Below are 27,575 nucleotides of genomic sequence, written 5' to 3'. Positions count from 1 at the left end.
GCACCGCCGGATGAACGTCATGCTGGGACACGCTATCCCTGATTTATGCCGCTTCAGCTTGGATGAGTCTACATCGTGTGGAACCGGACTAGAAAGCTGCGACAATGATTCCCGTTGCCCACCGCTATGGATCGTGCCATCCATGAAGAACACCTAGGACTGGAACCTGGAGGAGGACATGTAGCCCATCTATAACGTGTAAGTGGAGTACGGTAATTGTGAACGGTAGCGCTGTGAATATATGTAGACTAGTCGTGCACAAATTTATCACATGAATTGGAGATGAGCTTGTGTGGCATACTGGCATTTGTCCTTTAGAATTTATTACTAGTAAATGTGTTATGTGTACGTGCAACTTGTGTGGTTGTTGCACGGGCTCCAACACGCTCTTTGAGAAAAAAAGGTGGCACAGCTTTGGATATACGTGACGTGGCGGCATCATATAGTAGCATCGTTCGCTATAGTTGTAGTACACTCCTACTAGGACGACAACTCCTATAAAACCTTGCGCTTGGCTCTTTGCCTCTTCGGGAGGTTCAACAGTTCGTACTCGTGTGAACCTTGCACTTGGCTCTTCGCCTCTTCGGAAGGTCCAACAATGATGATACTACAGTACAATATGCTTCTGGCAATCTAACACCGATTGAACTGTTGCACGTCCACCGTGAAGGCGAGGGCGAGGGCGAGGGAGAGGAAGAGGGAGAGGGAGAGGGAGAGGGCGCTGTAGTCAAAACCCTCTCCTCGTCATGTGAACCACCGCGCGCGTGGGCGAGGGAGAGGCGTAGTAAGCAAGCTTTTCCTCGTTCGGCGAGTTGACGGGACACATCAAAGCAGTACTAGTACTAGTAGTAGTAGTCCATACTGCGTCCTTTCCGATTAATATGGCTTAATTTGAAACGAGAAAAATACACTGGCGGTCAACGTATGTAACAATACGCTCTTTACGGTCACTACATATAGTTTTGCGGCGATTATATGATCACTAGCTCATCGTAGAGCACCGTATTGCACCCTACTGACCGACCACATAGTCGACGTGGCACTTTGTTGACTGGTTAAATTGTCACTTGGTTTCTGGGTCCCACCTGTCAGTTGGCAAAGCAAAGAAATCAGTTAAACAAAACTTTACGCAGGCGCGACACGAGTCCAACCCTTGCGCGCGAACCGCCCTGGTTATGTATGTGAGTGCATGCACGTGTCCTCCCTCGGTCTTCCAACAAAGAGTGTACATCGGCTATAAAACAAAGAGTGTAGTACATGATGTACATCTACACTTCCAATGCATTTAGCCTTTAATCTAAATCGATATTGATTGACTAATGCACCAACTTGTGTTGTAGGTATAGGCTACATGTCTATCCTTAATTACAGCATGCAACGGCCTTCATTTAATCTTCTTATCTCAATGGTCGCATGCACACATAAGTCTGCTACTTTTGGGCGTTAATTATGCCCTGGTCAATGTGTAAATCTCTAAATGTACGGTCTTTCACGGACGTAGGGAGTAGGTTGAGCACTTGAGCGTGAGCGTGTGTGTTGCGTCGTGTGCTGTGTGCCGCATGGGTGCATGAGTGTTGCGTGCGTCCATGTGTACATGTGAGTGTTGCATGTTGCATGCATGCATGCATGCATGGGGCTTACTCCCTCCCATTGACATGTCCATATTTCAAGCTTCCTCTGTTCCCTCCATATGGTGATACTCCCTCTGTTCCCAAATAGGACGGAGTAAAAGCCTCCCTCTGTTCCCAAATACGGAGTATTTGTCTTTCTACAGATTTCAACAAGTGACTAGGTACAGAGCAAAATGAGTGAAGTGAGCGTAGAGGCATAGGGATACTGTAGAAAGGAAGTCCTCGCAATCCATTATTCCCCATCTCGGTCAGAGAGAACTATTCAACTAGTCTTTGCAGTGAAGTGACAATACACGCTGCAGCAGATGGGACACGTAATTAATAAGCTGAACCAGCGTGTTGGTGTTACTAAATCAGCCTTACCCAGTACTGCCATCATGTTTGCCAGTAGAGCACGCTTCTGCAAATACGCCTACGCACCTCTGTCCTCCATTAACTGACATATGGTCCCTATTGTGGTAGACCCACATGTCATCGGTGTAACTATTTACACTCCGAAGGACGGTATATCCTGGTAGTAGTACTAGTAGAATTGAGATTGAATGCACTTTCTTCCCCGTCTTCCACTCTTCTTCCTCCTCTCTTCTTCTTCCTCCTCTCTTCCCCATCGTCGGCCGCACACCATTTACCCCTGCTCACTGCTCGCCCGCCCACGCCATCTTCCTTGGTAGCTCGCGCATACCATATCCCCCCGCTCACTGCTCGGCCACACGAGGAGAAGCTTCTTCGCTCGCCCGCCCGAATCCACTTCCCCGCTGGCTCGCAGGCACCGACAACCCCAATGGCAGAACTGACTGACACGCAGAGCCGCGATTGGAATTCCCTCCCCGATGTTCTCTTGGAGCAGATCTGTAGTCGTATGGACCTACACAGCACCGTCCGTCTGGCCGCATGCTCGGTGTCTTTGTACCGTCTACTCGTCTGCAACCGGCCGGCTCTTTTCAAGACACCCTGCTTGCTGATGCCCGATCCTCGCAGGTGGCCCAGACACCGACTTGACGATCCTACGGAGGTTGCCGTGGTTCCCCTCGACATGCTACCACTACCCGTCCACCTGTCCTTCATGCGCGGCCACTACTGGGCGGGCATGAAGGCCAACTGGATCGTCCTCATCCACCACACCGGTAGTCCGTGGCGTCTTGTGGATATCTACACCCAGCGAGAGATCACCCTTCCATCACTGGATACCACCGCCATCGAGCCTCGCGGCCCGCCGGACACTCCTGCCTACTACGCACGAGACGTGTCAAGCTTTTGGCTCGACCTCTGTTTGCAGAAAGTTGTAATCTGCGAAGTGCCCACACCATCAGAAGACTACATGGATTACAAGCTCATTGCCTTGTTCAACATGGGATTAGTCTATCTGGAATCCGGTCGCCATACATGGTTATGGCTCATCATCAATCCTGTTGAGGCAACATTTCTGTCTGATGCTATAGTGCACGATGGCATCGTTTACGCGGTCAATGCATAGATTGGCTGCCTATACTGGTGGAATCTATCATCGTGTAATTGTTCTATCTCATCTCATCTTTACCTTATGAATATGACTGCATGTTCATTTGTTACAAATTTAGAATGCATAGCATGTCTATAACCACATCATTGCTATATGTTCCTCTCATTTCCTAGATTTTTATGACCACACATGTTATTGTTAGAGTTGATATTAGAACAATTGGCATCTAATGATTGTTAGAATACATATTATGAGCATAACATCATGATTGCTATATGTTACTCTCGTTTACAAGATTTTTATAACAACGCATGTTATTGCTTAGAGTTGATATGAGAACAGTACAAGTAAGTGCTATGGTAGAATATGAGTAGGCGCTGTCATAGCTGTTTTCCTCTCATTCTTACATGATGTTTGAACCATGCCATATTGCTAGAATATGAAAGCCATTGGCTTATTTTTCAAACTTGGGGTATGATTATGACCACGACATTGCAATTCTCTGTCTATGATATGTGTCACTGTTATAATAATCTTAATTCCACACATACTCTGAACATGATTGTTTATTTTTGTCCTTTTGGTCTCCAATTTGAATTGTTGCAGCAGACGCAAATGCGCTGGCCTTCATGATTCCAGGACCTGGAATCATACCAGCCGATGGGTGGTGGTTTATCGCTCGTTCAGCTGACGGCGGTCATTTGATGCTCATTCGCACTTACCAAATTGACCAAACCATTACATCAAACCACATGTAGTACAATGCATGGGGTGTTCGTGACATTGATGGCTATGGCTGCTTTGTGTTCGAGAAAGATCCCAGCTCTGTTGGGCCAGGCGTATTCAACTGGAGGCGAGATTACAGCCTCGGCAACCACTCCTTGTTCCTCGGGCTCAATTATCCGATCATCCAACCAATCATCGATCATATCACCGGCGATGATTACTATGCTATGCAACTTCCATTCGCGAGGGGGGCTGTGTTTACACATCATACCATGGGTTTCATGAATCACCATATCCAGAGATTCGTCGACACAGCTTGTTGCCAGATAATCTTCAGTGTGTGAAAGGCATCAAGCTTCCATGCAATGGATGGCTATTGCAAACCCGACATGCGGCGATGTGGTTCATGCCAACAGCAAATATGCACAACTTGATTCGTGCTGATATCTAGACTGAGCCATGTATTCTGCTACTGTAGCACGACCCTCTTTTGTTGGATATTATGTACTGTTGTTAGTTTGAAGCACTCCTCTGGTTTGAAGGATAGATACCTTCCTGGGATCAAGTGCATCCTAACTCATCTGCGTAGGATGTACTGATAATGATGATGGAGATGCTGTGCAGAAGCCATATATATCAGTTAGGCTTCAAGTGCGTACTTGTTAGTTAAACCTATGTATAAAGTGTGACACTAAATACGACTATTAAGTAGTACAGTAGCAGTACTAGTATACGTCGGTCAAATTATTCATCATGTCCACACATTGAATTGACGTGACAACACGTTGCGCGTGAGGTGACACAAGAATCCCGACGGCGTGTTCGGGTATTCTGGACTTTAGATTTGGAGTACCACTTATTTGTTGAAATCTTCCATCATTCACTTAAAACAGTCGATTGATCATACATTGAGTACCATATAACTGGAATACCGATGCAAGTCGAAGAAGGATTGGCCAGTGCTGCCAGCTGGTGTCAAGTTCGATCCCACGGATCAGGAGCTGATCGAGCACCTTGAGGCCAAAGTGAGTGCTGACAACGCGAGATTTCAGTCTCTTATCGATTTGTTCATACCAACCATCGACAGCGAGCACGGCATATGCTACACCCAACCTGAGAAACTTCCAGGTAAGACATCGATCGTCCGTCTACTTGCACAAACATATTCCTTTGTTTATAGCTCTATTTTTCTTTTTAGACGCAGACCTGGTGAAGCAATTACAATTTGACAGTTAATAAAAAGCGAAACAAGTGACTGCAACATGCCAAAGATGTTATGAAAATGCCAACTAGGTACACTAAAACCTGTATTCCACAATACTGCAGGTATCACACTGAGTGGCCTAAGGAAGCATTTCTTCCAGCACAATTCCAGGGCGTTCAAAAGGGGCACGTGGACGCGTCGCAAGATACAGTCGGAGTGCGGCATGCACGCGATGTGGCACAAGACCGGCAATACCTTGCCGGTGATGGTCAACGGCCGGCAAGACGGGCAGCAAAAAAGGTTCTGGTGCTGCACACCAACAAGAACTTCGACGGGAAGAGGACCAACTGGGTGATGCACCAGTACCACCTCGGGGACCTGGAGCAAGAGAAGGAGCGGGAGCTGGTCCTCTGCAAGATTTTCTACCAGACGAACACTAGGGCCAGGAGTAAAAAGATTATAAGTTAGTTTGGTATTGGTAGTTGTACTACCTTGTCGTCCGCAAGTTGGTATTGTTGTTAACGATCTTTTGGTATGAACTTGCATTTGCTTCCAACCATCATGCCGAGGGTCGACGTGGATATAAAGCTGAATCATTTGTGTCGAAATAAATTTTCAGGCACCTGATTTTTATTTGATGGGTAGCATAAGCACCCGCCGTTCGAATTCCCAGTTCTCCAATTTTTTCGAAACAAGTGCATGCACTTATTATCACGATAAAAAAACAATATCCGTGCTGCATCCCAGTTATCAGTCTGTACTTGCAGAATTCTCTCGTTTATTGAGCACGTATATTGTTTTTTCAGGTCGAGCAAGTTTCAACTGGGCTGTAGACTGCCCAGGGTTGGTTTTGTTTTAAACAGGCCCAACCCATGACGACAACGGGGCACAAAGATCCAGCACGTATCTACTGGCCTCTGGCCCGCCAGCGTTAGTGATATTTTGTCTTACAACATCCGCAGGCAGTTTTTTTACTGAATCAAACACACAACCCAGTTCTATTTTCCTCTTGAAACGCATGTCCTACATCCGTTTTCTAATCTCTACCTATAGTTTTACTAGTTCATATACACGTATCATTATATTGAAAACACATAAAATTCCCTTTTCATATTTACATCCTTATTTTTGTTGTTTTTTCCCACCCAGCGCTGATTTTTTTACCACTGGTTTTCCCTTAAACCAACTCAATTGTCCCACGTCTTATTTGCTTACAAAAACAAAACGATTTTTTTGGCAAATCAATAAGTTCTTAAAAAATGTTTATCATTTCGGGATTACAACAGTTCGGACTCCACCGAAATATGCAAAATAAGGTTGAACTTTTTGACCGTGGTCCTGGGCAGAAAATGGGCTGTAATAAATTACTTAAGAATTAGCAAATGGGCTGCAAATTATAAAAAATAGCAAATGGACTTTATGTTGTCTGCCACAGATTTGGAGGCTGACTTGTGGGCCTACTAAGTGCATGCGTACACAAGGTTTCTCAAAAAAGAAACTTAGTCAACAATCGACTCTACCAGCGTCAGACCGTTAGATGTCAATCTAACGGCAATCGTGCTTCTTCAGTCTCTGATCTTCCTGCCCCAGCCGCCCAAACCAGCGCCGTCGGAACCGCCTGCTCCCACCTCCCGTGGCCGGCAGTGCTGCCGGGCAGGCCTCACGGCCCCATCATACTCACATCCCTGGCCTGTCTATCCCTCTACTCACCCACACCTCCTGTTATTTTCCGGCGACGGCAGCCGAACTAGTCAACCCTTGTACTCTCCACCGCGTGGGCAGCCACTGCCGTGTCTTCCCCGGCTCCGTGTTGTTCCCTTCGTAGGCCTCGCCGTCGTCCACCGCCCTGGTGCTCTCGGCGCGGCGTGGTCAACGCTGTCCATCCAACGGCCGTAATGCTTCTTCAACCTCTGGTCTTCTTGCCCCAGCCGCCCAAAGCAGCGCCGGTCGTGCCGCATGCTCGTGCCTCCCGTGGCCTGTTGTGCTGCCGCGGAGGCCTCACCGTCCCCATACTACTCCCACCGCTGGCCAGGCCATCCCTCCACTCACCCACTCCCCCTGTTATTCTGCGGCGACGGCAGCCTCACACCGCAGCCGAACCAGTGATCCCTTGTACTCCTCTCCACGTGGGCATCCAGTGCCGCGTCTTCCCCGGCTCCGCGTCGTCCCCTTCCTAGGCCTCGCCGTCATCCACCGCCGTGGTGCTCTCGGCGCGGCGTGTGTTGGGGAACGTAGCAGAAATTCAAAATTTTCTACGCATCACCAAGATCAATCTATGGAGTAATCTAGCAACGAGGGGAAGGGGAGTGCATCTACATACCCTTGTAGATCGCGATGCGGAAGCGTTGCAAGAACGCGGATGAAGGAGTCGTACTCGTAGCGATTCAGATCGCGGTTGATTCCGATCTAAGCACCGAAGAACGGTGCCTCCGCGTTCAACACACGTGCAGCCCGGTGACGTCTCCCGCGCCTTGATCCAGCAAGGAGAGAGGGAGAGGTTGGGGAAGACTCCATCCAGCAGCAGCACAACGGCATGGTGGTGATGGAGGAGCGTGGCAATCCCACAGGGCTTCGCCAAGCACCGCGGGAGAGGAGGAGGAAGAGGGATAGGGCTGCGCCAAGAGGAAGATGAACTTCGTGTGTTGGGCTGCCCTTTGCCTCCACTATATATAGGGGGAGAGGGAGGGCTGCGCCCCCTCTAGGGTTCCACCCCAAGGGGTGGCGTCCAGCCCTAGATCCCATCTAGGGGGGCGGCCAAGGGGAGGAGAGGGGGGGCGCCACTAGGGTGGGCCTTAAGGCCCATCTGGACCTAGGGTTTGCCCCCTCCCACTCTCCCATGCGCTTGGGCCTTGGTGGGGGGGGGGCGCACCAGCCCACCTGGGGCTGGTCCCCTCCCACACTTGGCCCACGCAGCCTTCTGGGGCTGGTGGCCCCACTTGGTGGACCCCCGGGACCTTCCCGGTGGTCCCGGTACATTACCGATAACACCCGAAACTTTTCCGGTGACCAAAACAGGACTTCCCATATATAAATCTTTACCTCCGGACCATTCCGGAACTCCTCGTGACGTCCGGGATCTCATCTGGGACTCCGAACAACATTCGGTAACCACGTACATACTTTCCCTATAACTCTAGCGTCATCGAACCTTAAGTGTGTAGACCCTACGGGTTTGGGAACCATGCAGACATGACCGAGACGTTCTCCGGTCAATAACCAACAGCGGGATCTGGATACCCATGTTGGCTCCCACATGTTCCACGATGATCTCATCGGATGAACCACGATGTCGGGGATTCAATCAATCCCGTATACAATTCCCTTTGTCTATCGGTATGTTACTTGCCCGAGATTCGATCGTCGGTATCCCGATACCTTGTTCAATCTCGTTACCGGCAAGTCTCTTTACTCGTTCCGTAACTCACATCATCCCGTGATCAACTCCTTGGTCACATTGTGCACATTATGATGATGTCCTACCGAGTGGGCCCAGAGATACCTCTCCGTTTACACGGAGTGACAAATCCCAGTCTCGATTCGTGCCAACCCAACAGACACTTTCGGAGATACCTGTAGTGCACCTTTATAGCCACCCAGTTACGTTGTGACGTTTGGTACACCCAAAGCATTCCTACGGTATCCGGGAGTTGCACAATCTCATGGTCTAAGGAAATGATACTTGACATTAGAAAAGCTCTGAGCAAACGAACTACACGATCTTGTGCTAGGCTTAGGATTGGGTCTTGTCCATCACATCATTCTCCTAATGATGTGATCCCGTTATCAACGACATCCAATGTCCATGGTTAGGAAACCGTAACCATCTATTGATCAACAAGCTAGTCAACTAGAGGCTTACTAGGGACATGGTGTTGTCTATGTATCCACACATGTATCTGAGTTTCCTATCAATACAATTCTAGCATGGATAATAAACGATTATCATGAACAAGGAAATATAATAATAACTTATTTATTATTGCCTCTAGGGCATATTTCCAACAGTGTGGTCAACGTGGTCAACGACCGACTTCCATCGGAAGAGTACTGTACGTGGAGAGGCTGGCAGCTTGGTCCACGGCATCCGCAAGGAAGTGCCTCCTTATTACGCGCAAAATAATTATTCCTCCACCCGACAGCAGGGACCCACCAGACGGGCCACCAGTATTTCGTGGAAAAAACGTTTCCCCCCTGACTGCTGGGACCCACTGGACGGGCCACCGTATTTCGCGAAAAAAAGGTTTGCCCCTGACTGCTGGGACCCACCGGACGGACCACCGTATTTCACGAAAAAAACGTTCCCCCCGCTGTCAGCTAGGACCCACCGGAAGTGCCTCCTTATTACGCACAGAAAAATGAATACTCCCCCTGCTAGCTGGGACCCACCATGGTGGGAGGCTGACTTGTGGGCCTACTAAGTTGACGGGGACGGAGGGCTTTGTCAACTTAGTCAATATGAACGATTCTAGCTCCAGTGACCGTACGATGTCCACCCAACGACCGTAGTGCTTCTTCAACCTCTGGTCTTCTTGCTCCAGCCGCCCAAAGCAGCGCCGGTCGTGCCGCATGCTCCTGCCTCCCGTGGCCGGCTGTGCTGCCGCGGAGGCCACACCGCCCCCTACTATTCCCACCGCTGGCCAGGCCCTGCGGCGACGGCAGCCTCTAACCGCAGCCGAACCAGTGAACCCTCGTACTCCTCTATGCGCGGGCTTCCACTGCCGCGTCTTCCCCGGCTCCGCGTCGTCCCCTTCCTAGGCCTCGCCGTCGTCCACCGCCGTGGTGCTCTCCGTGCGGCGTGGTCAACGTGGTCAAGGAACAACTTCCATCACAAGAGTACTGTACGTGGAGAGGCTGACAGCTGGGTCCACGGCCACAGCCCAGTTTTTTTGTGATTTGCCAAGTAAGTCGCTTTGTCAGGCCTGTTGGGCTGCAAATCTTTCAAGACGAGGAGAGCTTTCATTCGGCTGGCCGAGAAAATGGCCCATCAGTAATGAGAAATGGGCTGTACATTTTTAAAACACATCAAACCGGCAATTAGTTTCAAATATCTTTTTTTTTCATTTCGAGATTTTAAATTACATTAATTTTTATGCGTGGAGAATCTGTTGGATTTTATATTGATATACATTTATTTTTAAAATCAGTTTGAATGTGAGTCGAAATTTCGGGATTAAAAACAGTTTGGACCGCACCGAAATATGCAAAATTTCGTATAATTTTTTAACCGTGGCCAAAATATGGGTTGTAATGCTAAAAAAAAGAATATGGGCTCCAAAAAAACCTTAATAATTAGCAAATGGGCTGTAAATTATTAGAAATAATGGCAGATGGGTTCTATGCTATTTTCCACAGATTTGAGGCTTTCCTAAAAAAGGTTGACGCACAAGCAGTGACTGTTGGATGGCCATCCAACGGCCGTCGTGCTTCTTCAATCTCTGCTCTTCCTGCTCCAGCCGCTCAAACAAGCGCCGGCGGGACTGCCTGCTCCCTCCTCCCCGCGGCCGGCTCTGCTGCCGCGCAGGCCTCACCGCCCCACCATACTCCCATCGCTGGCCTAGCCATCCCTCTACTCACCCACACCTGTTGTTATTATCCAGCGACGGCAGACGAACCAGTAAACCCTCGTACAGTCGTACTCCCCTCCGCGTGGGAAACAACTGCCGAGTCTTCCCTACCTCTGTGTCGTTCCCTTCCTACGCGTCGCCGTTGTCCACCGCCCTGGAGCTCTCGGCGCGGCCTGGTCAACGTGGTCAACGACCGACATGCATCTGAAGTGGACTGTACGTGGAGAGGCCGACAGCTGGGTCCACGGCCGCACGCAAGGAAATGCCTCCTTATTACGCGTAAAATAATGATTCCTCCACCTGACATCAGTGACCCCCCGAAAGGGCCTCTGTATTTCGCGAAAAAAACGTTACCGCCGCTGACAGCTCGGACCCACCAGCTATATCTTCGCACGCAAGGAAGTGCCTCCTTATTACGCACAAAAAATGAATACTCCCCCGGTTAGCTGGGACCCAGTATAGTGGCAGGTTGACTTGTGGGCCTACTAAGTTGACGGGGACGGAGGGCTTTGTCAACTTAGTCAATATGCACGATTCTAGCTCCAGTGACCGTACGATGTCCATCCAACGGCCGTAGTGCTTCTTCAACCTCTGGTCTTCTTGCTCTAGCCGCCCAAACCAGCACCGGTCGTGCCTCGTGCTCCTGCCTCCTGTGGCCGACTGCCATGCGGCAGAGGCCTCACCGCCCCCTACTACTCCCACCGCTGACCAGGCCATCCCTCTACTCACCCACACCCCCTGTTATTCTGCGGCGATGGCAGCCTCACACCGCAGCGAACCAGTGAACCCTTGTACTCCTCTATGCATGGGCATCCACTGCCGCGTCTTCCCCGGCTCCGCGTTGTCCCCTTCCTAGGCCTCGCCGTCGTCCACCGCCCTGGTGCTCTCGGCGCGGCGTGGTCAACGTGGTCAAGGAACGGCTTCCATCGGACGTGGACTGTACGTGGAGAGGCTGACAGCTGGGTCCACGGCCGCAGCAAGGAAGTGCCTCCTTATTACGTGCAAAATAATTATTCCTCCACTTGACAGCGGGGACCCACTGGACGGGCCACCGTATTTCGTGAAAAAAACATTTCCCCCTGACTGCTGGGACCCACCAGCTACACCTTCGCACGCAAGGAAGTGCGTCCGAGAAAAAAACAAAATGATTCGCCCCCCTGACTGCTGGGACCCACCAGCTACATCTTCGCACGCAAGGAGGTGCCTGACAGTCGGGACCCACCTGCTCGAAGCGTACGTAGCGTTGTCATTCTGGTCGCGAACGTGTACGTACGTATATACTGGTGGATGTAGAGGCGCGCACGTGTCGTAGTAGAGGCGCGTACGTGTCGTAGTAGAGACACGCACGTAACATGTACACGTACGTACATCGGCCAGGGTGCAAGAAAGAAAATACGGCCACGTATGTGTTCATACGGGCGGGGTCTCGAACGCCTACTCGCGCATACGTACGGCCAGGGCTCGTGTACATGGCTGGGTCGAAACGGAGAAACAGCGTCGTCGTCGTGTTCATGGGGAGGCAACGGAATGCGTCGTGTTCATGGGGAGGCAACGGAATGCGTCGTGTTCATGGGGAGGCAACGGAATGCGTCATGTTCATCGGGAGGCAACGGAACGCGTGGGAGCCAACCGACTGGGTCGGAACGGAATGCGTGGTCATGTTCATCGGGAGGGCTTGGACGGAACAGGCGATGGAAACGAGGCCTGGCGTAACGCGGAACGGAGGAAACGGACCTCCTGCGGTCGAAACGGGGGTCCTGTTGATCGGGAGGGGTGTGGCGTACCGCAAAACGGAGGAAACGGACCTACTACGGTCGAAACGGGGGTCCTGTTGATCGGGAGGGGTGTGGCGTACCGCAAAACGGACAAAACGGACCTCCTACGGTCGAAACGGGGGTCCTGTTCATCGGGAGGGGTGTGGCGTACCGCAAAACAGGACTCCTCGGGATACTGTTCATCTCCACCGTCGACCTCCTCCAGCCTCCACGGGCTCCTGTTCATCCAGCCTCCACCGCGGGCTACTCCACCGGCTACTGTTCAACCACCCCTCCACCGTCTATTGTTCATCCAGCCCTCCACTCCACGGGGTCCTGTTCAACCACCCCTCCACGGGCACCCATCCACCGTCTACTGTTCATCCAGCCCTCCACACCACGGGGTCCTGTTCAACCACCCCTCCACGGGCACCCCTCGACCGTCTACTGTTCATCCAGCCCTCCACACCACGGGGTCCTGTTCAACCACCCCTCCACTGTCTACTGTTCATCCAGCCCTCCACCACACCACTGGGTCCTGTTCATCCAGAGGCAACGCCACCGCTCACTGTTCATCCAACCCCCCCCCCCCCCGCAACGCTCACTGTTCATCCCAGAGGCAGCATCGATCGGCTTCAGTTAGCAGCAGTAGCAAAAGAATCGCTCGATCGGGTTCAGTTAACAGCCATCGATCGATCGCTCGGGTTCGGTAACGCGTAGCCTGCAGTGCAATCGCTCGGGTTCAGTTAGAGCCCAACGCCTCGCTCGGGTTCAGTTAGAGCCAACGCCTCGCACACACGCGCGTACGTGTAGGAGAGAAACGCGCATCGCTCGGCCCCCGACCTCCCACCGTAACCGGGAACTCCCCGAAATTTTCCTCGCCCTCGCTTCTACCATGGTTTTTTCCGTCATGGACGGCCCAAAGAATGTCATGCAGCTGCGTCTCCGGCCCGCCCAGGACGAAAAGCCCATTTTCTGTCATGATTTTTTGTCATAGAAGTAGGAGCCCACCACATCTATGATGATACCGGGTTTTGTCACAATTATCGTCATAGAAGTGTCATATGTATGACAGAAAAAAATTCGTTCGACCCAAAATGTCACGGATGTGTCTTTTTTTTGTAGTGAGTAGCATCATCTGGGCCGTCTAATATAATTCCAGCCCGTTTTAACTTCCGGCCCATGTATGGCCCATGGCGTCTTTCAGCCCATATGAGGCCCTTATTACTCTCGGCCCATTAACGGCCCGTGGTAAAACTGGCCCGTAATGAACAGTGTATCACTTTATACCCATTAACGGCCCGTGGTGAAACTGGCCCGTAATGAACAGTGTATCACTTTATACCCATTAACGGCCCATTATTCCGTTGGGCCGTTTCCAGCCCATGTTATCTTTTGGCCTTCTCATGGCCCATTTATTCTTGGGCTCATTTCCAGCATTCGGTTACTTACGGCCCGTTACTGTCATTTTCTACTTGTGGGCCAAATTCAGCCCGTGCTTACAGTCGGCCCGTTTGTGGCCCGTTAATACGTTGGGCCGTTTTCATAGCGTCATCAAATAGGCCGATTAACGATGGCCTATTATGTTCGGCCCATGAACGGACGATTCCAACTCTAGCCCGTTTACGGCCATAAAGCGGTATGTTATTGAACCATGTTTGGGAATCGATCATACGGCCCGTAGAAGGCCCATTGATAATACGGCCCGTAGAAGGGCCATTGATGATACGGCCCATAGAAGGCCCATTGTTTCTACGCCCCGTAGAAGGCCCATTGTTTCTACGGCCCGTAGAAGGCCCAGTGTCACTACAGTAAAATATGTAGCCCATGGTTATTGTAGCCTAGTTTTAAACAAAAGGTTATTGCGGCCACTAGCAAACCACGGAAAAAGAACAGCACCGACTACAAGCAAACAAATAAACAAGACAACAAGGAAATAAATAAGCAAGCAACTTACGCTAGGCTATCACGGCTATTACACATATTACATCCACTGGGCATCAAAGTTCGCCACCAGTGCAAATATAGGGAATAAAGCAGCATATCATATACACTGGTTGTCAAAGTTGGCGACCCAGTGCAAATAAACGCCGCAACAAAACATGTCCAGAACTGAAACCACTTCAGAAGATCTCAAGAAACAATATCCTGTGTACCCATAATGCTGGCAAGATGCTTAGCAAGCTTATTGACTTTCTCTTGTTTGGCGCTTAAATCCTCCAGCGGTTGCTGTTGCACCAGAAAGTATGCATCTGAATTCTGCAAGGACTTCCTCAGTCCTTCAGCTTCCTGTCGCAACACATCTGATCGATGTCTTTCAACTTGAAGCTGAGACTCAAGAAGACGAACTGATTCAGGCATCGAGTTCGAAGAGCTTGTGCCAGCAGTAGTGGCCAGTAACTCGAACACTACATCAAGACAGGACTTCTGGGTTCTCTCACTGTCGTCAAGGTAGTTTTTATCAACTTTCTTGGAGACCAACAGGGATGTCTCACTATCTTGAACCTTATCTGCATTACTTCCTTCACCATTGCATAACGGGGTACTGTTCTCCAATATTTTGTCTGCATTCTAAAAGAGAAACAAGCAGACACATCATAGGTTTACCATGTTGTATATGAAACTCATTTTGGTAAATCAGCTCAGTAGTAAAGTGCACAGGATAACAGCATGAAACAAACATATATCTATGTACCATGGTCACTTTATGGTCTATATCATTCTAGTTTGTGTTGCCAAATCAAGATAGAGACACAGTTCAAATAATATTTGTTTAGGACAAAGCAGAATAGACAGAATATAAGTGTGGGAAACTATAGAGACACTTGTAATGTGCATGACATGAGAACATAACTGTTTATTCAATTGAAACTGAAATCAATATAGAGCAAGTTACAATAGCAAACCAGTTAAAGAAACAAGTTTAAAACATACCTGTTGCGCCATTGGAGTTTCAATTCCATCCTTCAAATTTGAAAATAGTTGGTCTGAGTAAATACAGTGATGCAAGAGCAAAGGAGTATGAACCATAGCTACAGAACCTGACTTGAGAACAATTCTTCTTCTCCTTTAAGCGTTGGGTTGGGATTCAGAGTGGTGGTCCTCGTGCTTTGGGCACTGCAGTTCCCTTACTAACTGCTCGTGTTTGGGTGCTCTGTGGTGGAGACGGTGTTGTGTCAACTGGAACTGGGTTACTATCTGCTAGGGTTGGGGTTAGAAGGGGTGCAGCTGGTTCTCTGTCCAACTGGGTAGGGGTACAATCTGCGGGAGTCTGGGTTATCTGTGGTGGGGCTGGTTCTTGGGCAAGTACAACCATGGTTCTATCTGCATCAATTGGTAGCACTATCTTTTCTGAAGACCGTGTTGTTACTCCCTTAGATACTGCCATCACCCTCTCCAATTCAAATGGCTGATAAACAAGAAAAGTAATTGAATGTACAGACATTGTATGATAGACAGGTGCAATGGATAGTGGGGAATAAAAGAGGGCATGAAATAATTCACATTTATGTTGTCTAACCAAACAGGATAGCATGACACAATTTCACATATATGATGGCTAACTAAAGAGGATAGCATGATACAATTTCACATTATGATGGCTAACTAAAAAAGATGGAAAGACATAGTTCAAAATATGATGACTATGTAAACAGGATGACATGATATAACTATATAATGTGTTTATTAAATAGGTTGGCATGCCATAATTCACATACATGCCGCCTATGGAAACATGATAGCATGATATAATTCCCGGATAGAATGACATAATTCAAAATATGATGACTGTAAACACTAAACAGGATGAGATGATATAAATATATGATGTCTTTATTAAATGGGTTTCCATGCCATAATTCAGATAGATGTTGTGTATGTAAACATGATGGCATGATATAATTCAAATATATGATTTATATACTAAGCAAGTAAGCAGATGGCAATCCATATATGATGTAAAAACTAAGCAATGCAAGACAACATGCATGACATGGGTAATATAACCCTGCCAAGTTTGAGCATAGACCTCAGGGGGGAAATAGGACTGGTCATCAGTCTCTGAATCCTCCTCTGAGGAGCTCTGTGTATCCAGCAAGATGTCTGCTTCAGCAGGTAGCATTGTCTGCTCTAAATACCTTGTTTTCACTCCAGATACTTCCATCACCGCTTCAAATGGCTGATGCACAGGAAGAGTAGTTGAATATACAAACGTTGTCGACAAATGGAACACGTAATACAAAAAATGATAGCATGATATAATTCACATACATGATGATTGACTCAACAGCATGGCATTGCATAATTCACATATATAATGCCTTTGCAACAAGATAGCACTGCATAATTCACATATATAATGTCTTGCAACAAGATGGCAATGCATAATTCACATATATGGTAATTAGACACTAAACAGGTGGCATTCACACAAAGCATGCTTAAACTAATCAAATGACATCGCAATGCAAGACACCATACGCACGATATGAGCAACATAACCCTGCCAAGTTAATTAGAGCATACACCTCGGGGGGGGGGGAATAGGACTGGTCATCTGTCTCTGAATCCTCCTCTGAGGAGCTATCCGTAACCAGCGAGATATGCGCTTCGTCAGATAGCATAGTCTGCTCTAAAGACCTTGTTTTCACTCTAGAATTTTCGATCACTGTGTTAAATGGCTGATGCACACGAAGAGTAGTTGAATGCACTAACATTGTTGATAAATGTAATACGTAACAAAAAAAGGATGGCCTGATTGTCACATCCCTAGTTCTGGTTTGCTCTAGGCTAGCTAGTCATGTGTCCATCATGTTTAAATTTCAATGAATTTGAAATGGGGACATGTGAAAGCCTCAGAAATCATTTCTGAAAAAGACCAAGATAAAAATTGCTTCAAATAGGTCCAAGAAAATGTTCATGTTTCTCTATGGAAATATTGGCCAGAATTAAAATTCAAACCAATATTTTTAGGAGCTCATAAATATTTATTTTGGGCATTTGAAGCTAATGCAATAATTATTTGCATTGGATATATATATATATGTTATATATTTTATATATGTCCAATAATTCTGGGTAAATGTGAGGGGCTCTGGAATAATCCAAATAGTCCCTACAAAAATTTACCAGAAGCGTATAAAATGATTTAGTGCAGAGACTAAATCAAAACAGAGTTAAAATAAATGGGAAAACAGAAACTAAAATAGAAAGAAAGAGGGACAGAGAACCTTCCTGCACAGCCCACCACTGTAGCAGCCTACTGGCCGAAGCCAGCCCAGCCCACCAGGGGCAGCACTGTCTTCATCCTCCTGCCAGGAGGAGAAGCAGCTGCGTGCCCGGTGCGCAGACGAACCACGCCGGCTCCTCCCTGCCTGCGTGCCCCTCGACTGCCTGGTCGCCTCCACGCGTACCACGCCGCCTCCTCGACCCTCTCTCACTCTCCCTCAAGCTCATCCCCTCCTCTGGCTCGCTCTCTCATGCCCACCGAGCACGCCCGTCACCACCGTCGCCGTCCACCGTGGCTACCGAGACCCCCTCGTCCAACCACCGTATCCCCGAGCTCTGTCGTCCTGCTCTTCCTCTCCTCGTCGACGCACGCAACTCCAGGAGCAGCAGAACGCCACCCCCGTCGTCTTCATCACCGTTTATGTCCGGTGATCCCCGTGGTCGAATTCGCCGCCGCAGAGGCCTCCCCGAGCCCAATGAGACCGCCAACGACCCCACTGTGAGCTCCACTCCGTTTCCTCTCCTTCGTTTTGCTCGCCCGTGCTCCGTAGCCTCCTTCCCGATGAGCCCGTGTGTGCGCTGCCGCACGAGGTCGTCGCCGGCATCGTTTTCGGCCACCCCGTGGCCTCCCGTCCGGTCCTTTGGATGCGCACGAGCGAGTTGCCCTCCCTGGTGCCAGCAGCGCGACGAACTGCCGTCTCTAACGCGAGTCCGGCGAACTCTCGCCGTCGGTTTGGTTATCGCCGGCGTAGATCCGGTGATGATGACGTGGCTGCTTAATTAGGGCCTAATCACCTAGTTAATTAACCACCGCGACACAGATAGTTGGGCCCCGTGCCCTTAATTAACCACAGTTTATTTCCTGTTTAGTTTTAACTAATCACAGCGGCCCCGCGCGTCAATTGACCTTGCTGACGTGGCCCTTGACCAACCCCACGTGTCTGTGACTCTAGCCAGCGCCGTGTCACTGACCTATGGGTCCCACTGGTCAGGTTTGACCAGGGGCAGCCCAGTTGACCTGCTGACGCCAGGCTTACGTCGTGTTGACGCAATAAAGCCTTTCTGGCGTTTTTATTAATCCAGGAATTCCAGAAAATTGTTTAAACTTCTAAAAATCATAGAAAATTATCTGTAACTCCAAATAAGATAAATTATATATGAAAAATTATCAGAAAAATCCAATCTTTCCATTTATGCTACTTTCATGCATAAAAAACCAACTTATACCTGCTGCATAAGTGAAAACATTCAAATGGCATTTTAAATGCTCAAACTAGAGTTTGCATTTGAACCTTTGGTTCAAATGGACTCCCTTGCACTTGTTGCTAGCTGCATTAGCTCAATTCACAGCATATTGCCATGTCACATTCATGCATCATATTGTTGCATTGCATTGATTGTGTTTCCTCTCTGTTGCCGGTGTTGTCCCCTCTCGATAGACGTGGTTCCGACGATGAGTTCGATGACACTGATGAAGAGCTATATGATCTTCGGAAGTGCCAGGAAAGCAAAAACCCCTTGTTCATTCCGATACAATCCCACTCTCTCGCTCCTGCTCTCTTTTACTGCATTAGGACAACAACGGTTCATCTGTTACTTGCTGCGGTAGCTGAACCCCTTTATCCTCTGCATGACCTTTCATTGCCACAGTAAATAGATGAAACCCACTAGCATGAGTAGGAGTTGTTTGAGCCCTGATGTGCCTACTCATTCATGCTTGTTGTCATGCCTGCTATTGCTTAGAGTTGTGTCAGGTCTGATTCATCGGGAATGAAATGGAAAGTGGTGAACTTGTCCTACTGTGAGAGAGCTAAGGGTCTGAACACGATTTGGTAAAGGTAGCGGTGAGAGGCCATGTAGGAGTACATGGTGGGTTGTCTCATTGAAACCGTCCTCAGGAACTGAGTTCTGTGTTTGTGATCCATGAACAGTTACTACCACACATTGGGCTCCGGGCGCTCCAAGCTCTCTCGACTTATTAATCAACCTGATCTCTGTCCAGGAGTTGCAACTAGTTTCTGGTGTTTGTAGGTAGTGTTAGTAGTCTACCAAGTGGTACCCGGTACAGGTGGGCTTGGGACAGACTAGGCACCGTGGCACGGTCTACCAAGCGTAGATCCATCCGTCGAGGTGGGCTTGGGAACCCTGCACACATTGTTTGGGGCCGTGAGCGACACCCCGGCCGGATCTCCTTGCGGATGGAACCCGAATAGGCGATAAACCTGGACGAGAGACTTGTGTGGTTAGTCAGGTCGTGGCCGACTCCCTCGCCAGGCTTCCGCTTGAAGGTTGCCGAGGTACACGACGTGTACATGGTGGTAAGTGGCGAGAGCGTGTGTGAAGAAGTACACCCCTGCAGGGTTAATATGATCTATTCGAATAGCCGTGTCCGCGGTAAAGGACTTCTGGGTTGCCTATAACAGTTCATAGACAAGTGAAAGTGGATACTCTAAAATGCGCAAGATAAGCGTGAGTGCTATGGATGGCGTCCTCGTAGGGAGACGGGAGCGGATCCATAGTGGTGTATTGATACGGTGAATATGTGAACTCGTGTGCGCCACCTCAAAAGAGTTACTTGCAGTCATAGTTCAGGATAGCCACCGAGTCAAAGCTGGCTTGCTGCAGTTAAACTCCACCACCCCCTTTGTTGATACCGATGCATATGTAGATAGTTCTGATGTAAGTCTTGCTGGGTACATTTGTACTCACGTTTGCTTATTTTATGTTTTGCAGAGAGACGTCAGTCTTGCTAGTAGTTCCGTGTGGACTTCGACGTTTAGCTTGTTACCTCAGCTACGATCTTGTGCCCTCGGCAGGATCTAGTAGATAGTCAGGCTTCTTAGCCTTTTCCATTTATAGTTGTCTGTACTCAGACATGTTAAGCTTCCGCATGTGTTTGACTTGTATGCTCTGAATGCTGGGTCGAGAGACCCATGTTTGTAATATCTGGCTCTTCGGAGCCTAATGAATAAATACTCTGAGTCGTAGAGTCTTATTGTGATGCCATGATGTATTTGCACATATCGAGCATATTGTGTGTATGATTGAAATGCTTGGTATGTGTGGGATCCGACAACCTAGTTGTTTATCCTTGGTAGCCTCTCTTATGGGGAAATGTAGTCTTGTGCTTCCATGAGCCATAGTAGTCCGCTACAGCCCGGTTCACCGGAGTCCTGCTAGCCCAGCACTACTGCTCCGGAACACTTGACTGGCCGGCATGTGATTCACTTCGTTCCTGTGTCTGTCCCTTCGGGGAAATGTCACGCGGTGACATCCGGAGTCCTGCCTAGCCTGCTACAGCCCGGTTCACCGGAGTCCTGTTAGCCCAGTGCTACAGCCCGGATTCGCACGCTGCTGACCGACATGCTCGATGTTGATTCATGTATGCCTGTCCCCGTAAGTTAGTGCCACTTTGGGTTCACGACTAGTCATGTCGGCCCGGGTTCTCTATCATATGGATGCTAGCGACACTATCATATACGTGAGCCAAAAGGCGCAAACGGTCCCGGGCCTTGGTAAGGCGACACCCGTGGGACTACCGTGCGTGAGGCCGCAAAGTGATATGAGGTGTTACCAGCTAGATCGATGTGACTTGGAATCGGGGTCCTGACACTGATATAATTCACATATAAGATGACTGGCTAAGCAGGATGGCATTGCAAAATTCACATATATGATGCCTGGCTAAACAAGATGGCATTGCATAATTCACATAAACGATGAATAAACTAAACAGATGGCATTCACACAAAGCATGTCTAAACTAAGCAGTTGACATATTTGATGTATAAAGTAAGCAATGCAAGGCACCATATGCATGATATAACCAACATCAGCATGCCAAGTTAGAGCGAAGACCTCATGGGGTAAATAGGAGTGGTCTTCTGCTTCTGAATCCCCCTCAGAACAGTTATCTTCCTCTTGATTACGATCCGAAATGGGTGGAGGGGGGCTGCCTTTGCGCCCACCATGGAGCGAGGTCTGCAGGAAATTTTATTGCCACGCAAGGCTCGTCTCTTTTGCTCTACATGTTCAGTTCCATTGTGTAAAATAACTGGCATGCATAGGAAAAAAACATAGTGAGATTATGTAAGGAGTGCATGCACAAATCCAGAGTGATGGTAGCAAACTGTGGATAGACCCAAAACCAATGATAGCAGGCAGATAATAGCTTTAGTTAAAAAAATACAGATAATGGCTCCTTTAATGTTTGTTTGCACCCAACATGAAACTCATAGTAGACACCCGAGATTAACCAGATAGTAGATAGATAGTACTGATTGCTGCCTCAATATGTACCCCACAACCATTTAAAAACTCAAGTTTCAGCATAAGTTTGGACTTGAGTTGGAGTCTAATAGGTGAACACGACGATAAAGTAGCATGTCATCATATTAAGTGATGCATAACGTAAGCAGACACGGAAGAGTGCGACCTCTCTTGCGGACCCGTGTAGTCCTCAAGGTCATCTGCTCAGTTGATGATGGTAATGCAGTTGTTGTGGCTGCCGGCGGCGGGGAAGAAGATCTGAGGCGGCGAAAGACAGTCTGGAGAGCGGATCCCTGCTGTGGTGAACCCTTCCGTCGTTGGAGCAGCTGAGCTGGGGTGGAACACAGCACCGCAGGAGCAGGACAAACCACACAAGGTTTTCTTTGACACATATCTGTAACAGAAGTAATTGTGTAAGGGCTTGTTTGAATTTGAGGATTCTAACAATGCAGGGATAGGAGATAGACAGGAATAGGATAGGAATGCACGTGCAAAACAGAGAATTTAAAAACATAGGATTTCTGCCAATCTGGGTGTTTGGTTCACAAGAATTGGAAGATCACAGGATGCAAAGAAGCATGGTGAGATTAAGTCAAACCACAAGAAGTATACAACCTCTTTGGCGAAGCCATGTCGATCTCAGCGTGATTGGGTTGGCCGGTGAGGATGCTCTGGCTGACTTGGCTGTTGGAGGAGGGGAAGAAGATCTTAGGCGTCTAGAGATGGAGCCCGAGGTACTGCTCTGCTGTGATGGAGGATTTCGTCGTTGGAGCAGCTCCGGTGAGTTGTACGACGCCGAGGCTGAAGCAGGACAAGAGAGACAACGTTAACCTGAGTGGAATTCTAATAGCATCTCCAATAGATGACGTAAAATACATAACCACAAAGTGCTAGATGTATACATCAGCGGCTCATCTCTGAACTTAACTGTCGAAACTAAATTTAACTGTCGAAACTGAACTTAACTGTCAAAACTGAATTTTGATGTCGAAACTGAATTTTACTGTCGAAACTGAACGCACTAGAGGTGAGGCTACACGTCAGTCGACTGACTTTTTCATCTCTGGTCAGTCGATTTTGCAGCCGTTGGATACGAAATCAAGGGCCTGCAGTTCATCTTCAACCTCCACCCCCCTGAGCCGCTAGCCACCACCGGCCAAACAGCCGCCCCCCGCCGCCGGTCCGCCGCCGCCCCGGCCATCCCTCTAGGCCCGCCCGTGCCGAGCTTTCTCTCCGGCGATCCCCACGCCACCGCCCCACCACCGCCAGCGACCACCGCCCCACCCTGAACCCCAAGATAGATAGTGGGGTACCTCTCCAGCGAGCCCCCCTCCCCGCTGTGGCTGGTTCTTCCATAACTCCGGCGAGCCCCCCCACCCCCTGAAAATCGACTGACCCAAAAGTCGATTCAGTCGACTGAAGTGTAGGTAAATCGGAGCAGCATCGCAAGCAAGAGCAAGAGAGAGAGCAGCAGCGCGAGCAAGAGCAGACCAGGCAGGGGACCTAGAGCAAGAGCAGAGCAGCAGCGCGAGCGAGAGCTAAAGCAGCAGCAGCTCCTACTGATGTGGACGTCGCCGCCGAGGGAGCGACGCCGTGGAGGAAGTGGCCGGCGACGCCGCGGTGGATGGAGTCGCGCCGTGTCGGCTCGGGACCGAGTACCGGCAGCACCGTGAGATCGAATCAAGAAGAAAATGCGGTGATTAGTGTACAACTCTTTGGTGGCGCCGATTAGGCCGCAGCTTCATCCGAGGAAATGGTGATGCTGATGCTCTTCCGGTGGTGCAGGTGAAGACGACGGTGTTGGAATGGAGGTGGCACGAAAGACGAGGGGAACATCGGCGCAGCTCCTTGGAGGTGGAGGACGGGGTGGCTGAACCGGCGAGACGACCAGATCGACGACGGATCCTCATCCGGTATGGTGGATGAGGGACGTCGAGGTGTTGCTGTGGACGACGTCGTCGGTGAAGAGCCCTCGGCTGGGTGGCGGACGGAGGAGGGTGTGGGGCTTCGCGGGTTTTCCCGGACTTGGTGTACGAATGGGTGGGCGGATGGGATGGGACTGGGGCACCATGGCTTAGGGACGCGCTTGTCCGAAATGTGGGGTAAGTTACGAAAGCACCCCCACCGATTTGAGGCGGTTCTTTCGGTTCAGGGGTATCACGGGCATTTCACGTGTCGGGATTTCACAGGAGGTGGGAGTTTTCGTGCGCGTTGTAATTTTGGAATAGCAAGGCATGGGTTGAGATGGAGGGAGTTGTCGGAGCACAACGAGACAAAGATATATCTTAAATATTTCAGGCTAACAAGGCGCGGGTTGAAGAGGCGGGAGTTTCGCAGCACGATAGACAGATACACTAGCTTGAAATTTTGGCATAACAAGGCGCGGCTTGAAATTTCAGGAGAACAAGCTTAACGTGTACCCAAAAAAAAGAATATTTAGACTAGTATGATATACTACGTACAATGTGTTTAACACGCACAACACACACACAGACACCATTTAGACTAGTAAGGTACACGTGCATTGCACGCATGAGATTTGGCAACCAAATTATGAATAAATACCACATTATAGCATGTAAGCTTTGAGTCATATATGCATGATGTAGATGTTCGTTTAATTCTTATAGTTCATTTCATTCAAAATCATCTAGTTTTTATAAGAAAGCAAATCTATTTTAAGATTCATGGAATTATGCATTGTAAGGCATAAAGTAAAAACAAATCATGTAGAAAAACATTTGGGCGATTATGATACGGAAGATTCTAGAACAAAGAAGAAGTGCTTGTGTTTTGAGGTTTGTGCATTAAGCTTAAGTTCAACCATAGAGTCTTCTAGATTGTACATGTGGCAAAATCTGGTGGAATCTAGATGATATCCAACGGCCAGTAGTGCTCAAATTTGCCAGCTCTGCACCATCGGATTGGCCTGATCCAATGACTGTCTTTCAAAGTTAAAGTTATCCGCACACTATATAAAAAATATAAAATAATATATATATGGGTATAGATATGTGATGCGAAAGCCACCCATCATCTCCAATTAGAATAGTGTGTCCATGCACGGATGCAATGTGGCCAAACGATGTCTGCCATCGGTATCTCAAATTCAAACCAGTCTGACCTTGTTCAATGTGTATACATTACAACATGCTCATTTCCAAACCACACCGCGCAGATCTCCGTTATATTCATGCATGCATGAGTTTCAAACATCATGATCTCTTATTCAAATATTTGAATTCAACTTTACATTGATTATGACCTCACCTAGTCTTTTACACCCACACATTGGTCTTCTCTTTATAATTGTACCACTAACTTTCTCTCGTGCATGCATGCACACACACTACTAGTCGGCATTATCCATCGCACACATGCAATCTTTTTCTTCAGGTCGATCTCCCATGAAGGTACACACACACACATCCCCCTCTCCATCATATCGGGCGTTCTTTATCTCTCACGTGCATGCGCAACGATCGATGTTCTATGTGTGTGTGTATATAGCTAGGTCTTTCATAGTTTTCCACATAAACCGATCAATCTATATATCTAGTGAGGTCTCACCCTCTTTCCCACATCCACATCGATCAATCTATACCTCTCTATATAGGATTACATATATAGCTAATACAAACACATTAATTATATATCCAACGCCCCCCTCTCATCATCCATGCCTTCCGCTTCATCTCTCAGACGCGCACACAATGGCGAAGACAGGGGCAGCAAGGGCCCTGCCCCCTAACATCACTATATATCAAGGCTAATATGAATGTGATCAATTGACAATTGCTGGTAAAAATGGTTTAAGTTGATGAATTGGCCCTCCTCGTAAAGGATTAGCAATGCTTGGCCCCCTAGCTCATGGGACATTTTTCATGGCTCCGCCACTGCGTGCAACAGCGCACGTTCTCGCCCCCTCTATCTAAATATCGATCTCGCAGTTGTGCACTCCTTCATAGTCTCCCTCCAGTCGGCCCCTCGCACCATCTTCTAGCCCCCCACCGGATTTTGCCACATGCACAATCTAGCAGACTCCATGGTTGAACTTAAGCATAATGCACAAATGTCAAAACAACAGTGGTTCTCCTTTGTTCTAGAATCTTCCGTATCATAACTGCCCAAACTTTTTTTTCTAGTTGAATTGCCATTATTTGTTTTTACTTTATGCTTTACAACGCACAATTCCATGAATCATAAAATAGATTAAGGTCTTCTTTGATTCAAAGGATTCTCGAAGGAATTTTGGAGGATTCTAATCCTTAGGAATTTTGTTGGATGCTGCCAAGCAGCATATTAAGGACATGAAACTGATGAAAGAGATCATCGCCCGCCGCGAGAACTAGTCTCTGCGACCTACAGCGCATAAAGAAAGTAGAGATCAGCGAGCCAGATCGTTGTATGCGTCTTCCTTCTTCTTTTGCCCTTGTGTATTTGGGGCGTAGCCGCATGTGGATTTTTTTAATTATCTTCCTAATTATGTAAGACAATTATTATCCACTCTCGTCGTCCTTATATATATTCATCAGTCTTGCTATAAGTCGCAGTAGATGCTATATAGGTCCGTCGGATCTTACATCAAGATCCGTGCAAAATTTTCTTTTCAGATTTTCTTTTTTCTCTCTTAAATCTCAGTCGAGTGAGACATTGCCACGCCATTAAACAGAGGCTTGGGCGCCATTAATGGAGACCTTGGGAGAGAGGTCGACGACAGATGGAAGTCAAAGGGCTCTCCTCCCGACAAGCACGCGCAGGGGTCTGATCGCACGCCTCCCGTACTCAAATAGCTACCCTGCACGACGCCTCCTAGCTAATAAAAAAAGGGGACGCGTGGCGGCACGTAAATGGTAAATAGAATGCCCACGGTTTCAATAATACTTGTGTTTCCGATTGTAACGTGACAGCACTTGTTCCAAAATGCTTTGTTGATTTTTAATGTGTGCGCCTTCGCAAATCGGACAGCAAAATTACCACAACATGTTGGTGCCATGTCATGACACCAAGCCAAGTTTCATGATTTTCATGCGTGTTTCAGATTTATAGGAATTAAAAAACCAAGTTCCAGCCGAGCCATGATGCCCAGATGTTTGAATTTCATTCCCATTTCTGGCATGGGACCTAGAAATTTACCCGAGGACACACATGTGATTTTTCTACCAGCTTTGGTGCACTGGAGCATGTGCTTGTATTTAAAATTTGAATTATGCACACAAAGGTGGCACTTTCCCTCTCAGAACCACGCGCCTTCTTGAGAGAAGCTCCGGTTTGCAAAAAGCTTATACCAAAACTTGTTCCTATTCTGCAATTTTTTTTAACACGGCATGGTAGTACCATGACATGACACCATGCCAAGTTTCATGATTTTCAGGCGTGTTTTGGATTTACAAGAATTTTAAAACCAAGCTTCTCAATGTTCTTGGCTGAACCACGATGCCCAGATGTTTGAATTTCATTCCCATTTCTTGCATGGACCCAGAAATTCACCCGAGGACACACATGTGATTTCTTAGTCAACTTTGGTGCACGGGAGCATGTGCTTCTAGTTCAAATTTGAATTATGCACATTAAATGACCAGAAACTCAATTAATGTATAAAAAGGCCAAATGAACCCGGAATAATTCCAAAATTTAACAGGGCACTCATATAGTTCCATGTTGCCTCTTTAAAGAAAATCTGGGGGAGGCCGCGTATACTGTTTCGCACACAAAGGTATAAAGAAATAAAGAAATTAG

This window comes from Aegilops tauschii, chromosome 6 (assembly GCF_002575655.3).
Source record: "Aegilops tauschii subsp. strangulata cultivar AL8/78 chromosome 6, Aet v6.0, whole genome shotgun sequence".
Taxonomy (NCBI): Eukaryota; Viridiplantae; Streptophyta; class Magnoliopsida; order Poales; family Poaceae; genus Aegilops; species Aegilops tauschii.
The sequence above is the reverse complement of the archived record's forward strand: the minus strand, read 5'-3'. Positions refer to the sequence as shown.